General features: G+C 50.1%; 1 long non-coding RNA gene across 1 annotated transcript; it reads right to left on the reverse strand.

Moving 5' to 3' along the window:
- Nucleotides 1-329: 329 nt before the first annotated feature.
- Nucleotides 330-12556, reverse strand: LOC119865557. The gene is made up of 3 exons (XR_005377397.1): nt 11531-12556; nt 9126-9353; nt 330-900 (listed from the first exon to the last, which is right to left on the reverse strand). It is a non-coding gene; the product is annotated as an uncharacterized LOC119865557 (long non-coding RNA).
- Nucleotides 12557-18222: the final 5666 nt, after the last annotated feature.

An 18222-nucleotide genomic window follows, 5' to 3' on the forward strand; every position in this document is an offset into this window, starting at 1 on the left:
AGTCACAAAAGGATAAATACTATGAGGTACCTAGAGCAGTCAAATTCATACAGAAAGAAGATGAATGGGTGGTTGCCCCGGGGTCTGGGAAGGGAGAATGGGGAGTTGTTGTTTAATGGGATAGAGTCTCCACTTTGCAAGATGAAGAGAGTTCTGGAGGTGGGCGGTGGTGATGGTTGCATAACAACGTGAATGCATTTAATGCCACTTAGACATAGTTCAATAGCAAACTTTACATAATGTATACTTTACTGCAATATAAAATTTAATTAAAATTTTAATATGTTTTGGCTTAAGAGAGAGAGAAAAAGCTTTAAGAAGTTGGCGTTCTGCCGCATATCACAATACTCATCTTCGGGAGCTGTGGAGTTGTCTTGGGGGCTATGAAGGGGTCTCAGGCTCAGATGGACAAAGGGGAGGAGAGGGAGTGAGAAACAGGTTGGAAGTAGCTGGGCAGAGGCTGAGGAAAGGAGGCTGGGCAGTGCAGGGCAGACGGGCTGTTAAAGGGCAGGTGACCAGCCGGGTGGAGCCCAGGGCCAGTGGATGTCCTCACAGCGTCTCCCCACGCCCTGTGTGCTACTCTACGGATCCAGGAAGTAAAGCCATAGTAGAAAGCTTTCAGTTTCAGGTGACAAGATACTATTTCTAAGTAGTATCTTGAAATTCTACCTTAGTATGTAGTCTTTGTTGTCTTACAACAAAGAATCCATTGGATCTCGTGATGAAAGCATCGAGGGATAAGTGGAGTTCAGGTACAGCTGGACCGGGGCGTCTGCCTTGTGCATTCCATCTCTCCGCCTTTCTTTCATCTCTTCTGGCTCAGTTAGTAGGAAGGCTTTTCTCTCCTAATGGCCGAGATGGCTGCCATGAGCTCAGGTTACATCTTACAGGTCAGGCACTCTAGAAAAACAAGAGGGAGCTCGAAGGCTTCTAGCAAACCTCTCAGCCCACCCTCTTGTTAGCCTGACCTGGTCATTGTGACTGTCTTTGATTCAAAGCGTGTCCAGGAGAATGGAAATCTCTGAGTGGGCCTGCCCTGGTCTCACGCTCACTTGTGGAGGTAGGGACGGGGTCAGCCCAATCCCAACTACGGGGACTGAGAATGGGGGATGGGTGGGTGGTTCTCCAGAGGAGAAGCCAATCGCCATTTCCACAAATGGGGGATGTGTGCAGGGCAGGGAAAGACATCAAGGCTTTTCCATGGGCTCCTTCCTTCTCGGACCTGTTGGAACAGATGCCTGAGCTCAGATAGAAGAATAAGGCAGTTGCCAGTGGACAGTAGAAACACATTCTCTGTAGTATCTGAGGAATGAGGGGCAGGGCTCCCGTGAACACATCCCTATGCAACCTGGCACTGCCCCAAGAAGCTGTCCCCAGGCACGCTGTGATTTGGTTGCATGCCCACACCCGCCCTGACAAGCAGCCCACTCTGCCCCAAGAAGCCCAAAGAGCTGCACTGTCCTCTCTCTGGCCAAGAGGCTGGCATTTGGCAGAGCCGCCCAGCACTGGCAGTGGAGAGCTTCTGAGGGTCCGTGCCAGGTGGTGTGACCTAGTGGCACTGAGTGGCATTGGGATGGAGAAGCAGGGCCCGAGTGCCTGGGCTGAGACATACAAGGGCCTTTGCCAGCCTTGGGAGAGGGGAGGTCAGCTCTACTCTGACCCCGGCGGCAGGAGAAACTCGGATCCACCCCCAAGTGGGGCTGGAGGGGACAGTAAGAGCAGGCAGGGAGAGGTAAGAAGGGGAGGCTTGAACCTGCCCCCCCCCTGCTCATGTGGGAAAGACCCCTGGCCACCCCTCCTCGGCCCATTCTCTCTTCTCACTTCTCACAAGGGCATTGATTTGACAGTCGTCCCCCAGAAGGGTAAGGGGGAAGTGGGTTGGAGACTGGCCATCCTCTGTGATCCACTTCTGTCCCACAGTGACAGTGCTCCCTACTTCTCACTGGCCTCCTGGCTGTGCAGAGTGAGGACTGCCTTTCCCAGCCTCCCTGTTGTCTTTGTGTCCTTGTGACCAGCCTCTGGCCAACCAGACTGAGCAGAAGTGGTGAACACAACTTCCTTCTGGGGTCCTTCATCATTTCCCTTCCTCGGGTGGTGTCCAGGTGTGACGGGGGCCCATCATAGGCCATGGGGTAAGGTAGGTGCCCTATGGATGGGGGAACCAGGGGACCGAGGAGCCTGGCCCCTGACTACGTTTCAGCGAGGAGCTTCCCTGCTACATGCATGAGAGAGAGAAATCACCTTCTACTGTGTTTAGGCCAATCTTGTCCTGGGTCTCTGCAGCCACACATCTACAGCAGCTAAAACAGGGGTGGGCAGAGAAGAATCCAGAGAATTTCCCTCAACCATGCCAATGCCCTTTAGGAGAATGACGTGAAGACCAGACCCCGGGGACACAGGGCAGGAAAGAATCGAGTCTAAGCTCTGCCCATCCTTCACCAGGTGCAAATGATTTGCCCTCTCTGGGCCCGGCACTGTCCCCAGCTCGGAGATCAGGCCGTGGGACAACCCGTCCCAGCCCCTCCCCTCGCGCGGTGACATTCCTAGTGTGGGAAGACAGCTGATAAACAGGTGATAAAAGTAAAGATGCTATTTTCTGAGAGCGGTAAGTCCCCGGAAAGACTCAGACGGGCACTCTGGTGGGAGGGGCCGCTTTAGTCTCCGTGGTCGGAGGAGGTGACATTGGAGCTGAAACCTATGTGCTGAGAAGGAGCTACACGCACGGAAGGGCTACAAGGAAAGGTGAAGGGACAGCAGGCACAAAACCCGAGAGGCATGACTAGCTTGGCAGGAGTTCGTAAGAAAAAGCTTGCAATGGTGAGTGTTAGCGTAGCGTGCTTACCATGTTAGGCTGTCTGCTGAGTGCGCGTGTGCGTCACCTCACGTGACCCCCCAGCCCAGACACTGGCTTGGTGACCGCCCTCCTTGTTTTACAAAGCATGGAGCTGGGACCCAGCTGTGAAGTAAACTTGCCCTGCGTCCCACGGCCGCCAAACAACGGAGCCGGACCCTGGACGCTTCTCCCATTTTGCTGCCAAACCTTAAATCTTTTGGTGGATTGAAAATGTGGTCAGGGCCAGTGAGGAAAGGGCCTGGCTCTGGCGCTACCTCACCCCCAACCCGTAGGCCGGTTGACTGGCATCACTGATGAATCAGAAAACGTTGCTTGTTCTTTCATGAACACCCTTGCCTAAAAGCGGGGCTGGGAATACAGAACTTTTCTCTTGTTCCTTTTTTCTCCAATGGAAGTGGCCTCGAAGTCCTAGCTCCAGGACACATGGCTCATTCCCTGATGAATGGCCACTGAGTGCCCGGGGTGAGCCAGCCCTCCTTTTAGGTGGAATTAAAAGTTGAATGAACCACAGGGGCACCTGGGTGGCTCAGTGGTTGAGCGTCGGCCTTCGGTTCAGGGCGTGATCCTGGAGTCCCGGGATCGAGTCCCATGTCGGGCTCCCTGCATGGAGCCTGCTTCTCCCTCTGCCTGTGTCTCTGCCTCTCTCTCTGTGTGTCTCTCGTGAATAAATAAATACAATATCTTAAAAAAAAAAAAAAGTGAACGAACCACAGATCTCATCTCCCCCAAGGATCTTGGGGCCCATCCCTGCCGAGCCTCTGTGGCTAGTATTTCCTGGAAGGGCACTATCTGAGCAGAAGAAGAATAAAAGAATGAGGGCTGAGGAGCACATCCCTGTTGCAGAGAGTTCAAAGAAGACCGGTGCATGGTGAATAAAACCATTGATGCCCTTCCCCGCACCCTGTTTTCCACTCACCCCATCTTCTTTGCCTGAAAGTCAGCCACCCTGACACTTTGCGTCCGTCCCTGCAGAGGTGTTCTTGCAATGCTCTCAAGGGTTGGCGATCCCTTGCGTTCCATTTGTGGGCCTCTGATGGTTTTAACTCCTCATTTTCAAGTCCTGCTGATTCTAATTCCTAAATATTTTGTAGGACCGCCCCCTTCTCAGCCTTTCGGCTACCATGGCCCAGGTTCAGGTCTCTGTTGCCTCTTGCTGATTCCCATTGGTCTTCTTGGTCTCCAGTCTTGTCCTAAAATCCCAGCTCCAGGATCCTGCTGGAGAGATCCTACAGCAAGGCAAATTGGACCATGGAAGGTTATACTGGAGAATTTTTGAGGCTGCCCAACCTGCGTGTGGAGAGTTTCCCCTGACGCAGTTCCCACCTCTCCAACGGCATCCTCCCAGCCTCCCTTCCTGCAGGGGCTGTCATGTGACTTGAGTTTCTCCAGTCAGATCCTCTCATTTGAGACTACACTCAGGAAGGGAAGAAGCAGGGAGAATTGAGTTTTTGCTCAACATGACTGTGGAGGCCTCCGGTCCTTTGAGGGGAGCGCAGTGCACTTTCTGGTTTCCAGCGCCCCGAGGTCAGGTGCAGCTTCCGGTTGTGTATTTCCTGCTCTTGGCTTTCTGATTCTTTGGAAAATTCTCTGTGCTGCATGCTCTCTTTTAAGTGACTTCAGTTTCTAATAAACCAGTCAGAGTGGAGTTTGTCGGTTGTGGCTAAGAAGCTTGCCTGCTACAAACCCCATCATTCTCCCACCTAAATGGCACCCATTGCTTCCCCACCCACCTCGCCCTGCAGGTCCCTCTGCAGCTTCACGCCTGGCGCCCCAGCTCACATTTTGTACTCCAAGGGTACCCCAAGCCTGGACTCCTGGCTTCTCATCCCCTTACCCCATTCTGTGCACTGGAGTTTTCATCTTCCTATAAGCTGTGATGCACACCCACTTTGCAGAATAGCAAGCTGAGTCTCAGTCATATAGTCACATGTTTACCAGAGCCACAACTGGAACTCGGATCCCCACTGAACACCAGACGTGATCCTGATGTGGAGAAGCAGTTGACATCCCTCAGCCATGTTCAGCCGAGTTCCCGTCTCCTTTTAGGCTGAATCCAAGGCCTTCTCAGCATCCTCTCCCCCACTAATGTCTCTCCACCTGCAGTCCACCCCCTCACCATGCTGGGCACTGTGACTCATGCCCTACCCAGGCCAGGCACCATCTCACGTTCCCTCCTTTGCCCGGAGAACCTTCCTGTCCCTGGACTATGTCCCTGTCCCTTTGGTCTAGTGGTGAGATCACAGGCTCTGAGGCTAGATTCCCTGGGTTCAAGTCCTGGCCCTGCCTCTCCCCATTCACCTGAGATCGGGCAAGTCATCCAAACTCTCTGTGCCTTGGCTGTCCCCTCTATAACCTCGCCTGATGATGGTGACCCTCTTACCATCATTGGTGTGTTGTGTGGAATCACTGGGTAAACTCGGCTGAGTAAGCGCACGGTAAGTGTTAGCTACTATTATCTTCATCATCACCATCTGGCAAAGTCTGTGTCTGCCTACTTCTCGTGACTCCTCTTCCCCTCCCCAATGGGGAGAATTCACTGCTTCCCAGTCGGGGCCCCAGGATGCCCTCATCCAGTCCTTACCTGGAGCACATCCCACACCTCCTTTGAATCCTAGAGGGAGCAGAATCTGGAGACAGAGGCCCCGGGTGCAGACTTGGCTCTAGCTACCGATTAGCCAGCCGTGTGACCTTGAGCCAGTGGCCTGACTTCCCTGTGTATGCCTCAGTTTCCCAGGGGAAATAACAATGCTAAAAGGACACACTTCATTGAGTAGATGTGGAGACCAAACAGATTAATGCTTGAAACTGTGTCTGGCACGTGGCGAGTGCTCAGTAAAGAGCTCTCATTAGTTGTTTGCTGTCTGTCTTGCTCTCTACACCGTGAGCATCTTAAGGGCATGAACCAGGGTTTATTTATCTTTGTGTTCTTGGCACCGTGTACAGTGCCTGGACATGGTAGGTGCCATGTTCGTGCCCCGTGCTTGCAAGTCTGGTCTCATGTCAGTTATTTTTCCATACCTCCTGCCTGAAGGGCACTGTTTCAGCCTGAAAAAGAAAAAGAGTGTTTTCTTCCAAGCGGTCCCCTTTGGGCTGTTGGCTCAGGAAAGCCCCAGAAGACCGAGGGCATGGGGGAACCGATCAGCTGTAGGGGACTGGCACTTCTCAGCAGGGGCCTCAGGGACCACCTGCGCTTGGCTGGGGGGCATTTAGGATCTCATTTGGAGGCATTTGGAGGGATGCTGCATGCAGAGCGCCACAGCATATGCTGTCTCCTGGGTGGTGCCAGATGGTGGGGACTTGGCTAGATTCCCTCTATATCTGTGAGTGAGCCTGCTGACCCTTTCAGTGGCTCCAAAATGCAAAAGAGAAATTATAACGGTGCTTTGAAATGACAGGAGCTGGAAAGCCGTGACAAGCTTGGCAACGAAGGAACATGCCGTTGTTGCTGGTGCTTGACCATACGATTCCAGCCTGCGTCACGGCCATCCTGGTTAGCTGTCTGCTTTATTCAATCTGACCACCACGCAAAGGATCTGGAGTGGAACAGTGGTTAGGAGATCAGGCCCCGGAGCCCCACTGCCTGGGCTTAAATCCCAGCTTCTCCACTTAGCATTTGTTCGAACCCCTGGCAAACACGTTTAGTTCTCTGAACCTCAATTTCCTTATCTGTAATATGGGAATATTATTGCTATAACAGCAGAAAAACATTTGGAATCAGCAATGCTGTTTGCCTCGGTATCAGTACGACCACAGCTTACTCTTCCGTGGCACTTACCATGCGCCACAGATTGTTCTTTCCGTGTATTATGTTATTTAATCCTTACAACCACCTCACAAGGGAGGTGCTAGTATTATCTCTGGTTTTAAAGTAAGCAAGGTTTTAGGGGCGTTTAAACCACTCATTCAAGGTCATAAAGCAAGAAGTTGGCAGAAACAGGAATCCTAGTTCGGCAGTCTGGCCCACGGTCCACGTTCTTACCATCAAGCTGTGAGCCTGACAAGCGACACAGACTTAATCAAAGACTGGCAAAGTCTTGCCCTGAAGCGAGTGCTATGATCTACTCTGGAATACTAAAGAAAGCCCTGTACGCAGTAACTTAAAACAACCAGATGCTATCAGCCTAGTTAGCTGATGATGATCAATGCATCTTTTTTTTTTTTTTTTTTCCCTCAAATACAAAGCGTCCATTTGGATGATTTTGGCTGACCCGACTCCACTCATTTTCTGTTTTTTTTTTTTGGAAATCCACTCATTTTCAACAAGGATGACTTCAGTGATTATTATTTACCCAGGAGTTGAGGCAGCTGCAGTGGGCGTAATACAGTGGCTCAGGGATAGCGTTAAGGAATCTGGGTCTCTCCCGCTTTCTGTTCTGGGATCTCTGGGACATGAGCTTTGTCCTCAGGCCAAGTCCCCTCCTGACAACGAGCTGGCTGCCCGCAGTTCCAGATGTGAAGAATGTCTGAAAGACAGGAGACAGGAGAGGTTGCCCATTCTCGGTGTTTTCTTAGAACTCTGGAATCCTTCGCTGGAATCTTCCGGAAGGCTTCCCCTCAGGCTGCCACGACTGGTCATCCGGAGTTGGCTGGACGGTGGAGAAGCAGCAGCCCTGGTCTCCGCGCCGTCTCTGTGTGCCTCTGCTCTCCTCCACTTGCTCCTGCCGTTCCTCCTGCACGAATGCCTGTCCCATTCCTCAGCACCACTGTGACAAACCATCAGTATCATTTAGGACTCTTTTCAGTTGCAAGTAACAGGAAGCCGACTAAGGGTGACTTAAATGAAGATGGGTTTGTTTTGCTCACATCACCAGCAGCCCAGAGGCAGGCAGTGCGGAGCCAGTGTGGATCAATCACTCGCATTCGGGGGCCCGGCTCTTCCGTCTCCTGGCTCTGCATCCTCAGTCAGCCACGGGCTCATCAGCCTCCGATCCTAAAGGGGCGGCTTCCCCTCCAGGCGGGAGGGAGGGAAGAGGAGCTGGGGGGCTCCTCTGGCACGGAAGCCGCAGGCCATTCCTGAGAATGCAGAATCTGTTTATGTTTCCTTGGCCAGAGGGGGTCATGTGGCCCCATTGCTGCAAGGGGGTCTGGGAGAGGAGGTGTCTCAGCTGGGGCGGCGCTGCTTGAACAGAGTCCGGGCCCGATGGCTGGGGGGGGACCAGTGGACACTTAGAAGGCACCTAGCGGCATCCGCCACACTCTCCTTCACAGCTCAGCCTGCAGCCCCACCGTAAATGCACCCCACTTACCCCATGTCAGTGGGCTGCGCCCCACTTCTGAGATAATAAGGTGAAAAAGAAGAGGAAAAAGGATATCATGAAATACCCGACGTGTGTCTTCTCGGCCATTCCTCCAAGCTCTCTCAGGCCATGTTGACCTCACGTCTTTGTCGGTCAGGGGAACCGAGGCTCAGAGGGTGTCATGAGGGGCCCAAGGTCACAGCTAGGTGTGGCCCTCGGCAGGCCTGGGAACCTGGGGTGCATCCCGCGCAGGTGCACCTGTCTCCCGCTCCCCGAGTCCCAGGGCACTCGTGTCCACCTGTCTGCCGCCCCTCCGGGTACACCCCACATCCCTCAGGTCAGGAGCAGAGCCTCTGGGGCTCCTGAGCTCCCACGCAGGGGCAGGGGCAGGGGCAGGGCACTCCCATCTGCACCGGCCTCCTGGCTGAGGGGAGGAGGGACCCTGTGGGCAGCCCCCAAGTGCGGGGACCCGAGCTCAGGGCTTCTAACCAGGGAGAGCATTCAGCTCTCAAGCGGGGACCCCGAGCTCCGCCAGATGCCAGAGCAAATGCTGCACATTTTTCTCCTGCTCCTCCCCTCCCCCGAGTCCTGCTGGCGGCCGGTTCACGGGAAGTTGGTTAATTGGAACTGTCCCTGCTGCCCAGTGAGAAATGGGACGTTGTACACTGTGTCCCCTGGAGAAAGTCTCCCATCTGTTCGCTCCATGAGGATAATTATGTGTATAAATTATGCACCTCCTCATCCCTCCCCAGCCCGGGTGTGTGTGTGGGGGGGTGTCCTCATGATGAAGGCTCCCGAGTGACCTTTGAGATGGGGGAGTCCCACGAAACCGGCTCCTGTCTCGGCCATCTGCCCTGAGCACCACGGCAGTATCGATTTTCTATTCGAGGGGCGGGAACTAGACATTTATTTTGAAATATTTTCTGTAATGAATCTGCGATTTGGGAAGGGTGCCTCTGCGATTATTACTGTTGAACTTGACGTGACTTCCAGCAGCAGAGAAAGTCACGGACTGTCCCTGGGTTTGCTCTTACCTCCTCCTACCAAGAGGAAAGAAGCCAGGCTGAGCCGCTCAGGAGATGAAGCAGGTGCTGCCACCCAGGCATGTGGCAGTCTCTCCCGATACCCCGGCTGCAGACGGTGTCACGCAGGATCTTCTCTGCCTGGGAGTGGGGACTTCTGGAAGGAGTCTGCTCACTGCACCGAGCAGGGGTAGTGCCTGGACAGTATACTTCCTCTTCTAGGAACCTCAGTGCTCCCCGCTGCGGAATGGGAGGAGGGGATTTGGTTTCAGTTACCCCGTGGTAGGGAGATAATGGGTTTCCTGCCAGATGTCTGCATCCTCATCCTTGGAGACTGGAGATGCTGGGTCACACTGGCAGAGGGAAATTCAATCGCTGATGGAATTAAGTTGCTAATCAGCTGATCTTCAAAGGGGGAGCCGGCCCTGGGTTATCTGGGTGGGCCCAGTGTCATCAGAAGGGTCCCTGCCAGTGGTTGCAGGGGGGGCAGGGGAGGGAGAGCCAGAGGCACGGCAGCTTGAGGAGGACTCAGCCTGATGTCGCTGACTTTGGAGGAAAGGGGCCACCAGCCTTCCTTGGCGGAAGGTGGAAAAATTGAGGACACCGAGTCCTCTAAGCATAGCCCAGCCCACACTTCAGTTTCAGACCCTCCAGACCCACCGGGACCCAGGCCACCAAAGCCAGTCCTTGCAGAGTGCGTAACACACACACCAGGCAATTCGAGGAGCTTTTCATGCGTTCTTCACTGCATCTCTAGAGGACCCTGAAAGGCAGGGATGGTTATTGCTTGACACATTTGACAAATGAGCAAAACTGAGGCCCAGAGAAAGAGCAGGGGGTTCCAGCCGGGGCTCCAGCCCTTTGAATCACCAACCTGTCTGCATTCTCTGTGCACATGATGCCATTTCCTCAGTTTGATGTACGGTGCTGTGCAAATGCAGCATCCAGTTAGGGAGGCGACAAGTCCCACTTTGCCCAGAGTCATCATTAATGGTGCCCCACTCATGCTCAGCGAGGATCTAGTTTGGGGGATAAATCACATGGTCCCGTGGGGTGCTGAGCCCTCCCCCCACTCCTGGTGCTGACTCAAGCTTCCAGCAAGAGGGTGGAGGCAGATGGATAGGGTAGAGCCAGCGGGGCTCCAGGAGCACGTAAAGCAGCCCTGGGATTGTGTGACTTGCCTCGGAGCCCCGGTTACAGGACCATTTTGTTCTGTGACCCTCGGAGAGACAAGAGCCCACATGATCGGCCCCCAGCCCCGGGCTGACATTTCCTCTGTCTTCATTTTTGCAACTTTCCCCCCAACACTTACCGGCTTCTTTGAGGGTCCCCAAGCTCAATCAGGCACAGGTCTGGCTCAGGATTTTTGCTCTGATCCACAGAAATCACCCCGTTTCCTCATAGAGCTCTAATTTGTGCTCAAATATCTACTTTGCAGAGAAGCCTTCCTGAGCACTCTGCTTAAAATTGCAGACTATTCTTCCCCAAACATAACTCCTTTGTTTCCCTTATTGTGCTTCAGAAATCCGAGCACAATCTGACATATTATATATGTTACTTATTTATCCTATTTATAGTCTGTCTGCCCCACTACGTGCAAGCTCTGGAGGACCGGGGGTCTGTCCTTTCTAAAGGACTGCTGTATCCCTGGTACCGGCCACAGCATCATCTGCCATACAGTAGGCACTCGGTGAATGAATGAATGAATGAATGAATGAAGGCAGGAAATGATATCTTGGCCTAAGTTCATAGACTTGAGAAACAAATTAATTTGAGAGTTTCAGAAGAAAATTTCTCATTTTTTGTTCCACATTCAATAAACTTTTCCTTACTTTCTACATTTATTGTCCTGTTTACAAATGCTCCCAATATTATGTAAACATTCATTTATTTCTTCCAAGACTGAAGTTTTCTACATTTAATTCACCCATGCAACTGGAATGTGTTTTGATGTATGTAATGAGATACGGGTTGGATGTAATATTTTTATCTAGATCATTAGGCACTTTCAAAATGGTCTGACTATCCATTTATTGAAGAATCTTCCTCCAAATAATGGAAATGCAAACTTTGTCACATTGCAAAATCTTACATCGATGTCGGGCTTTTCCCTAACTTTCTATTAAGCTCTGCTGCTCTGTTCCCAATCAGCCCCACACTTCAGTTATTACACAATTCAATGTGTGAGAGTACCTGGGAGAGCTAATGCCATACTTTCTTTTCTAAAAAAAAAAAAAAAAAAAAAAAAAAAAACAACAACAACAACAACCAAACAAACCTTTATGACTTAATTTTCTAAATTCACTTTAGACCATTTTCCTCATGATACCTTTGGGGAGCTTCATGGTTTATAGATTGAAAAAAGAGGCAGTAAATATCTAGTCAATATTAACTCTATCTAGGAATACACTATGTACCTTTTTTTGTGCTATGTATCTTATTGTTTCATTCTTTTCATAGTTTTATTCATATGGATCCCAAGACTTGTAACATTTAAGCGTCCTATGTCATCGTCATCGCTATGGAAAATTGGACTTATTTCTGGTTTGGGTTTAACTGTCCATTCTTAATACAGATGGCACATTAATTTGTGCATCTGGATTTGTTCCATCAATCCTTGTCATTATCCTTGTATCAACACCAAATCTGGTAGGTCAAGTTCCTCTTAAATTCTTTTCCTTTGCAACAAACTTCAAGGTTTTCCATATCCTTCTCTTTATGGGAATGTTGTCACTGACTTGCTGGGCTGCCTGAATATATGCGGATTTTGTAGCCCATCGGACTTCTGGACACAACTATAATCTCGGAAAGTTCTAGTTGGTTCTTAGAGGTCTTCTCTAAGTAGGTGGTCCACTGATGCTTTGTTCAAATCCTATGCCTCTAACTGTTTGTCGAAGTATCTGGGTGTTAATCACGTGCTGCCCTTTGACACTGTCCTGGTCACTATCCTGAGCATGACTCACTCCTCTCTTTCTGTCAGCAAGTCACACGTTTACCTCTCACCTCCACATCTTGATTGTGAGGTTCTGTGCTTCTGGCCCTGACTTGCCCACACTGCAGACTTCTAGTCTGTAACTACTCGCTTGATCAGATCAGAGAACAGAAGTGTGAGCTGATGTCTTTCTCTCGTGTATTGAAAGAGCTCTGAGTCAATACATGTCCCGGGGATTCTTCAAATCATAGGCTGAGATTTGGCTAAAGGAGTTGCCCTTGTGAACACCAAGTCTCATTCATACAGGACCCATGGTGCCCCCGGCGATGTTCTAAGGACCTCAGCCATGGTAACTCTTGTGATCCTCACAACAGTCCTATGAAACAGGTACCATTGTTGTACCCCTTTTGCATATGGGGCTTCTACTACACAGAGGGTTAGGTCACTCATCCAAGGTAATGCAGTTAGAAAAATGATAGAGGTAGGATTTGAGCCAAGGGAGTATGTCTCCAGAGGTCATGCTCCTAACCACTATGTGCACCTCCTCCAGGAGGGTGGCTGGCATAGGTTTCCTTGTTCCTTCATCAATAAAACATGCTTAGATAACTGCCAACTTTGACCTTTTGAGTGCCAGGCAGTTTCCATTCCACCGACTGGACCCCTCCAATCTGTTGTAGTCTCCATTTCATTCTGTTGTCTCCAAAAACAGCCCACATGACCTGGAAAGCAAGGTTTCCCCATTCCCCAGGGCCCCACCTCTCAGGCACCAGCTGAAGACATTGTATAATGAGGTGGTGTTTACTTGGCCACACCAGGGCCTGGTCCCCCTATAATGTGGATGATGACATCCACAGTGTTCAGCAGTGAGGAAGAATGGCTGCATCCTTGTTCATAGGGAGAGGATGCCCAGGAGAAGGGCCCTGGCTGTGACTGCAGACCCCCATTTCCTGCTGGAGGATAAACAAGTGGCACACGGTCTAGTGATGTGACTGCAGAAGGAGCTGACCCCACCAGCCACTCTAGGTTCTCCTGAGAGTCCTACCTGGAGTGATTTTTCTAATGGTTCTGATTTCCTGTTGTAAAACACTGGAGATAGTCAGGGGTCTTGCTGGTTGATGCCTCTAGCTTCATGGCTTGGATAACTGGAGATGTCTGACATCTCCCTCTAGGTGCCCAGGAGTTTGGTCCAGGGTGGTGATAATGCAGGCATAGGTCTTCTTCCTCATAAGGGTCAGTGCTGATGGAGGCCAGCAGCTGTTCTATGTCTGCAGCTCCCAGGCCACAGTCAACCTGGACCATCGGAGGGTCACAGAGAAGATAGGATCTCAGAGATCAGAGTCTTCCATCCGTGTTTCTGTAGACAAGCTAGAGGCTCAAGTGTGATTTACTCAAGATCATACAGTAAACCCAGGTCTGGGTTGATTAGGGAGGAGCTCTTCTTCCCTCAAGACTACCCATATGTCTCCCTGGGAGATCTTCTCTAGCTGAAGGCATTAACATCTCTTCCACTGGGGCTGACACTCCTCTGGGCTCCCAACCAGTGCACTCAGCGGCCCAGACACACCAATGTAACCTGTGTAAATTGAGACTCTAATACCTCCCTCTCAATCTGTATCTTCTTTGCTCTTCTCCATCTCAATCAATGGCCAGGCGAGCCTTCTAGTTGCTCAGGTCCCAAACCTAGGAGTCATCTCTACCTCCTTCCTTTCTCTCTTTTTTTATTTTTTTTATTTTTTTTATTATTTTTTTTATATATGATAGTCACACAGAGAGAGAGAGAGGCAGAGACATAGGCAGAGGGAGAAGCAGGCTCCACGCACTGGGAGCCCGACGTGGGACTCGATCCCAGGATCGCGCCCTGGGCCAAAGGCAGGCGCCAAACCGCTGCGCCACCCAGGGATCCCCCTTCCTTTCTCTCTTAAGCCCTGTCCAACCCATCAGGAGGTTGTGTGGGCTTGATTTTTGGAAGATATCCTGAGTCCCATCACTTTTTGCCACCTCCACTGCTGCCCCTGCTCCCGTCCAAGCTGCTGGATCTCACACCTGTTTCTACAATGGCCTTCTTGCTGCCTCTTACCTCCTGCCCTCACCCTGCCCTCCTCACCCCATCGCAGCAGTCTGGGTGATGCGCGAGTCCTCTGCTCAAAACCCTTCATTGATTTCTCATCTCATTCGGAATGAAAAGGGAAAAGAAAGCAGTGGACCAAGAACTGGCTCTGGTATCAGCTTCATCCTTCTGAGTAGAAAAATGGGAAAATTTCTCCTGTTTAAAATGGTTAGAATGGCTATTGTAAGAGGTCAAGGGGTCAACAGTCCATGGGTTCCCCCAACTCTCCTGCATTCCCTCCTTGACTCCCCACCTAGAACTGTCCTTCCTGATCCTCCCTCCTGGGGCCCCAACCTGAGGGTCTGCTCCCTTTACCCTCATCTTCTTTCTCCTTCCTCAATGGCCCCATCATTCCTCAGGGGCTGTTCTGCTGATGACCAGGTTCCCAGAGATGGCAGAGACACTGGGAGCCTCCTTCTTAAGCCTCTGTCCCAACCCCCAGATCCTGAGATTCTCTGTCAATTTTTACCTAGAAGATTCAAACAACAAACATTACCACCTTCCACCCCAATCCACTTCTCTTTCAGACTCCCCTGCTTCTGTTCAGCCATCGGGTCAGCCACCCAGGCTCAAAGACATTCGAGTCATCTTTGGTACTCCCAGGTGTCAGTTAGGATGCTTTGGGCCACAGCTAACAGCTACACCAACAAATGATGATTTGTAAAAAAAAAAAAAATAAGTGTATTTAGCACAAGATTGAGAAGGGCAGCTTTAGGCATTACATACTCTACTTGTGCTGAGAACAAGGAATGAAAGGGCAGTTCAGGGAGCATCTTCTTTGCACCTGTCCTTTTTGCAAAGATACAGACCTTTTCTAGGAGCTCCATCACACATCCTCTTAGGTCCCCTAATGAGGCCACAAGGAAGCCCTTACTGCAGGGGTGTTGGGAAATATTGGGCACGGAGAGTCAAGATTGGTTTTGACCAACTTATGGCTCTTCCATTTTTCCGAAAAAAACAATCAGGGATTGGTTAGCAAGAAACATGGGGATGGCTGTTGGGTTAGGGCACATCAGTGCCTGCCACACTATCTTCTTTTACCTCCAACATCCTGTCCCCATTTTCTCCTTTCAATACCTCTGTCATCTCTGTTTCATTCCCAACACCAGCACCTTGATTCACACAGCACTGGCTCTCACCCTCAATCATAATATTTGCCTCTAACAAGACACCACCACCTCTGGTCAATCTTTTCTGTCCTAAAAGACGAACACCCTATCCCTCAAGTACAATTCTAACTCCATCACTCCAACACCTGATGTCTTTGGTGGCTTCTTCTTATCTACCAAGTTAGATATAAACCTCCTCACACCAAGAGCCAAGGCCTTCCACCATATAACCTCTGACAGAGTAAAATCAGGCGTGTTTGCTGCTAGATTCTGGAGGGGAACTGAGAAAAAGATAAACAACCCTCCTGGCAGCTGGCAGCTGGCAGTTAGGTCATGATGTTCCCAAATCAGCAGAAACAATGCTCACAGAATACAAATATGTTCAGAGAAGGCAATACCATGACCATGTGTGGAATAAGGCAGAAATAGGACACAGAAATGACTGCACATGCCTCTCTTCTGCTAACACGAGTGAAGGCTTCTTTACCACTGAGAACTCTAGCCCTGCTTTGATCTTCCTGCCTCCAGGAGAAGAGTATTTAAGTTACCCAGCCACCAAAGGGTCTCACCTCTTGACCTTGCCTCCTTAATCTCCCAGCAGAGGCTCAAGCCCTACAGAAGCACTTCTCCATCCCTCTTACTGAGATGACTCCAGGCTTGCCGTGGGGGATCTCCTCTGTTGGAACAAGCTAAATAGATGAAACCATGACTGCAGCTAAACTCTCAGCGGTCGTTGGTTGGTAGGATGAACATCATGGCCCAACCCTCTAACTTTATCTCCCTCGGTTCCCCAAGACCTCCTTTATAATTCAGAACTTTTTTTCAGTTTCGCACAGAATTCTGAAAGCCTCTTGGGTCCAGCTGCCATTTTTCAAGAAATATGGAGGATGGAGAGAATGGGTGGATTGTGTCAGCTGACCGTAAGCATGGAACTACCAGAATCCAGATTGTGAAAAACTCTACTGGTCCCATGGTCCAGAGGAATTCTCAGGAAAAGAAGGCATGAAAGGGAAACCCGTAGATTTTAAACACATGCCAAGACCTACCAAATCAGTCACGTAGCCATAGGGTCTGAGAAGGCACCTGGGCTGGTGATGCCATGGAGATGGACAGTGGGGTGTTCACCGTGACTCAGAGGGGTGGCTACTCTGGAGGGAGGGCAGGGCCTTGACTGGCACGTGGCCATGGAGGAGCTTCCGGCAAAGTGCTATTTCTTGACTTGGCCCAGGTTAAAAGGATGTTTATTTCTAATATTTCGCTAAGCTATACATTTGTGTGTGTTTTTTGGTAACTGGGTTTAATTTTAAAATGAAAAGTTTAGGGGATCCCTGGATGGCTCAGCAGTTTAGTGCCTGCCTTCGGCCCAGGGCATGATCCTGGAGTCCCGGGTTCAAGTCCCACATTGGGCTCCCTGCATGGAGCCTGCTTCTCCCTCTACCTGTGTCTCTGCCTCTCTCTGTGTCTCTCAAGAATAAATAAATAAAATCTTTATAAATAAATAAATAAATAAATAAATAAATAAATAAATAAATAAAATGAAAAGTTTAAAAAGTGTAGCCTTGGACAGGTTGGTTTCTACAGATGAGGATGGAAGCAAGGAGCCCAGTTAGCCAGTCAGGGGCCCTTATAGCATCCCAGGAGAGGTGATGGAGGGGACTTGAACCAAGGTGATAGCATGGAGGTAGGCACTGTGGTTGGATGCTGGGCATTTTGGAAGGACCAAGAAGTTTCACTGCCACATTGGACTGAGCATGAGTGAAAGAGGAGAAGCAAAGTTATGTCATTGTTTCTCTCTCTGCCACAACTGCATACCCTGGTGAACGTGGTGGCCAAACAAAGGCACGTGTATGGATAGGATGAAGATTTCACAGAGGTGCTAACGAAGCTGTCTTCACCTGCAGGTGGGTAGGCTCTGTCAAGAAAGGGGTGTCCTTTCCTTTGGAGGGATATCATGCCTATCACCGAAGCTCTTAGATGGGATGAGGTGGACAGATGTGGGCAGTTGTTGGAAGCAGCATAGCCCAGAGACATTTTGTGACCCCGGGGAATCTGAAGAGGGCAGAGACTGTCAACCTAACCTGTCGGATTTGTATTGCCTTAGGAATTGTGGCATCAAGACCACCCGCTCCCCATGTCCCCGACACACACATCTATCCTTCTCACCTCTGAAATTCACATTAAACGAGGTGTCCCTTTTGTTGGAGCTCATTATCCATTTGTTAAATCGAACGATCTATCTTGTCTCCTTAAAAATGTCAAGTTCATAAAATAAGGGAGCAAGGCGCGTAAATAATTTAAGGGAAAAGATAGTCAATAACCAGCTCTTTCACATTTGTTTTAGAACATGCCACACCTAGATTCACAAAATAGCAGCGTGCAGATATGTGTCTTACGAAAACTCCTTTTTGGCAGTGAGAATCTTATTTTCCCATTGACTTTTGTTATGATTTCTGACATGTGTAAGTTATCTTCCGCTCCCTCACTAGCTATAGGGTTTTCCCAGGCCTGCCCCCCAATAAGTTATACCATCTTTAAGCCAACATTTCCATGGACCAGGGGAGCTGTTAGCGTCTAGGCCCCTAAGCAGGCATCCTGGTGTCCTGCTTATAAAGCAGCCGTCCATTTGGAGCCACTTTCTTTGCAGGAAGGCTGCCTGCAGCTTTAAATGGGTTCCTCAACCTTGGGTATGGGAAATTTGCAGCCAGCTGCACTAGGAGTGAATTATGATGTCAGTATTCCAGAATTCCTAATGAATTCTCCTGAGCAAAAAAATGCTGTTACTTCACCTCCCCCAAGTCACGTTTCTGGTTGATTAATGAGCAAAGGCACAGAAAAATCTATCGGCTTTAGGGGAATAAGGAAGACTGACATCATTTCTGCTTTAAGAAATCACTGTGCCCTAATTATTTTATTTTGTTAAGAAAAAAATTATTTCCTCTTCTATTTATTTATCTCCTCTAG

This window comes from Canis lupus, chromosome 24 (assembly GCF_011100685.1).
Source record: "Canis lupus familiaris isolate Mischka breed German Shepherd chromosome 24, alternate assembly UU_Cfam_GSD_1.0, whole genome shotgun sequence".
NCBI classification, from domain to species: Eukaryota; Metazoa; Chordata; class Mammalia; order Carnivora; family Canidae; genus Canis; species Canis lupus.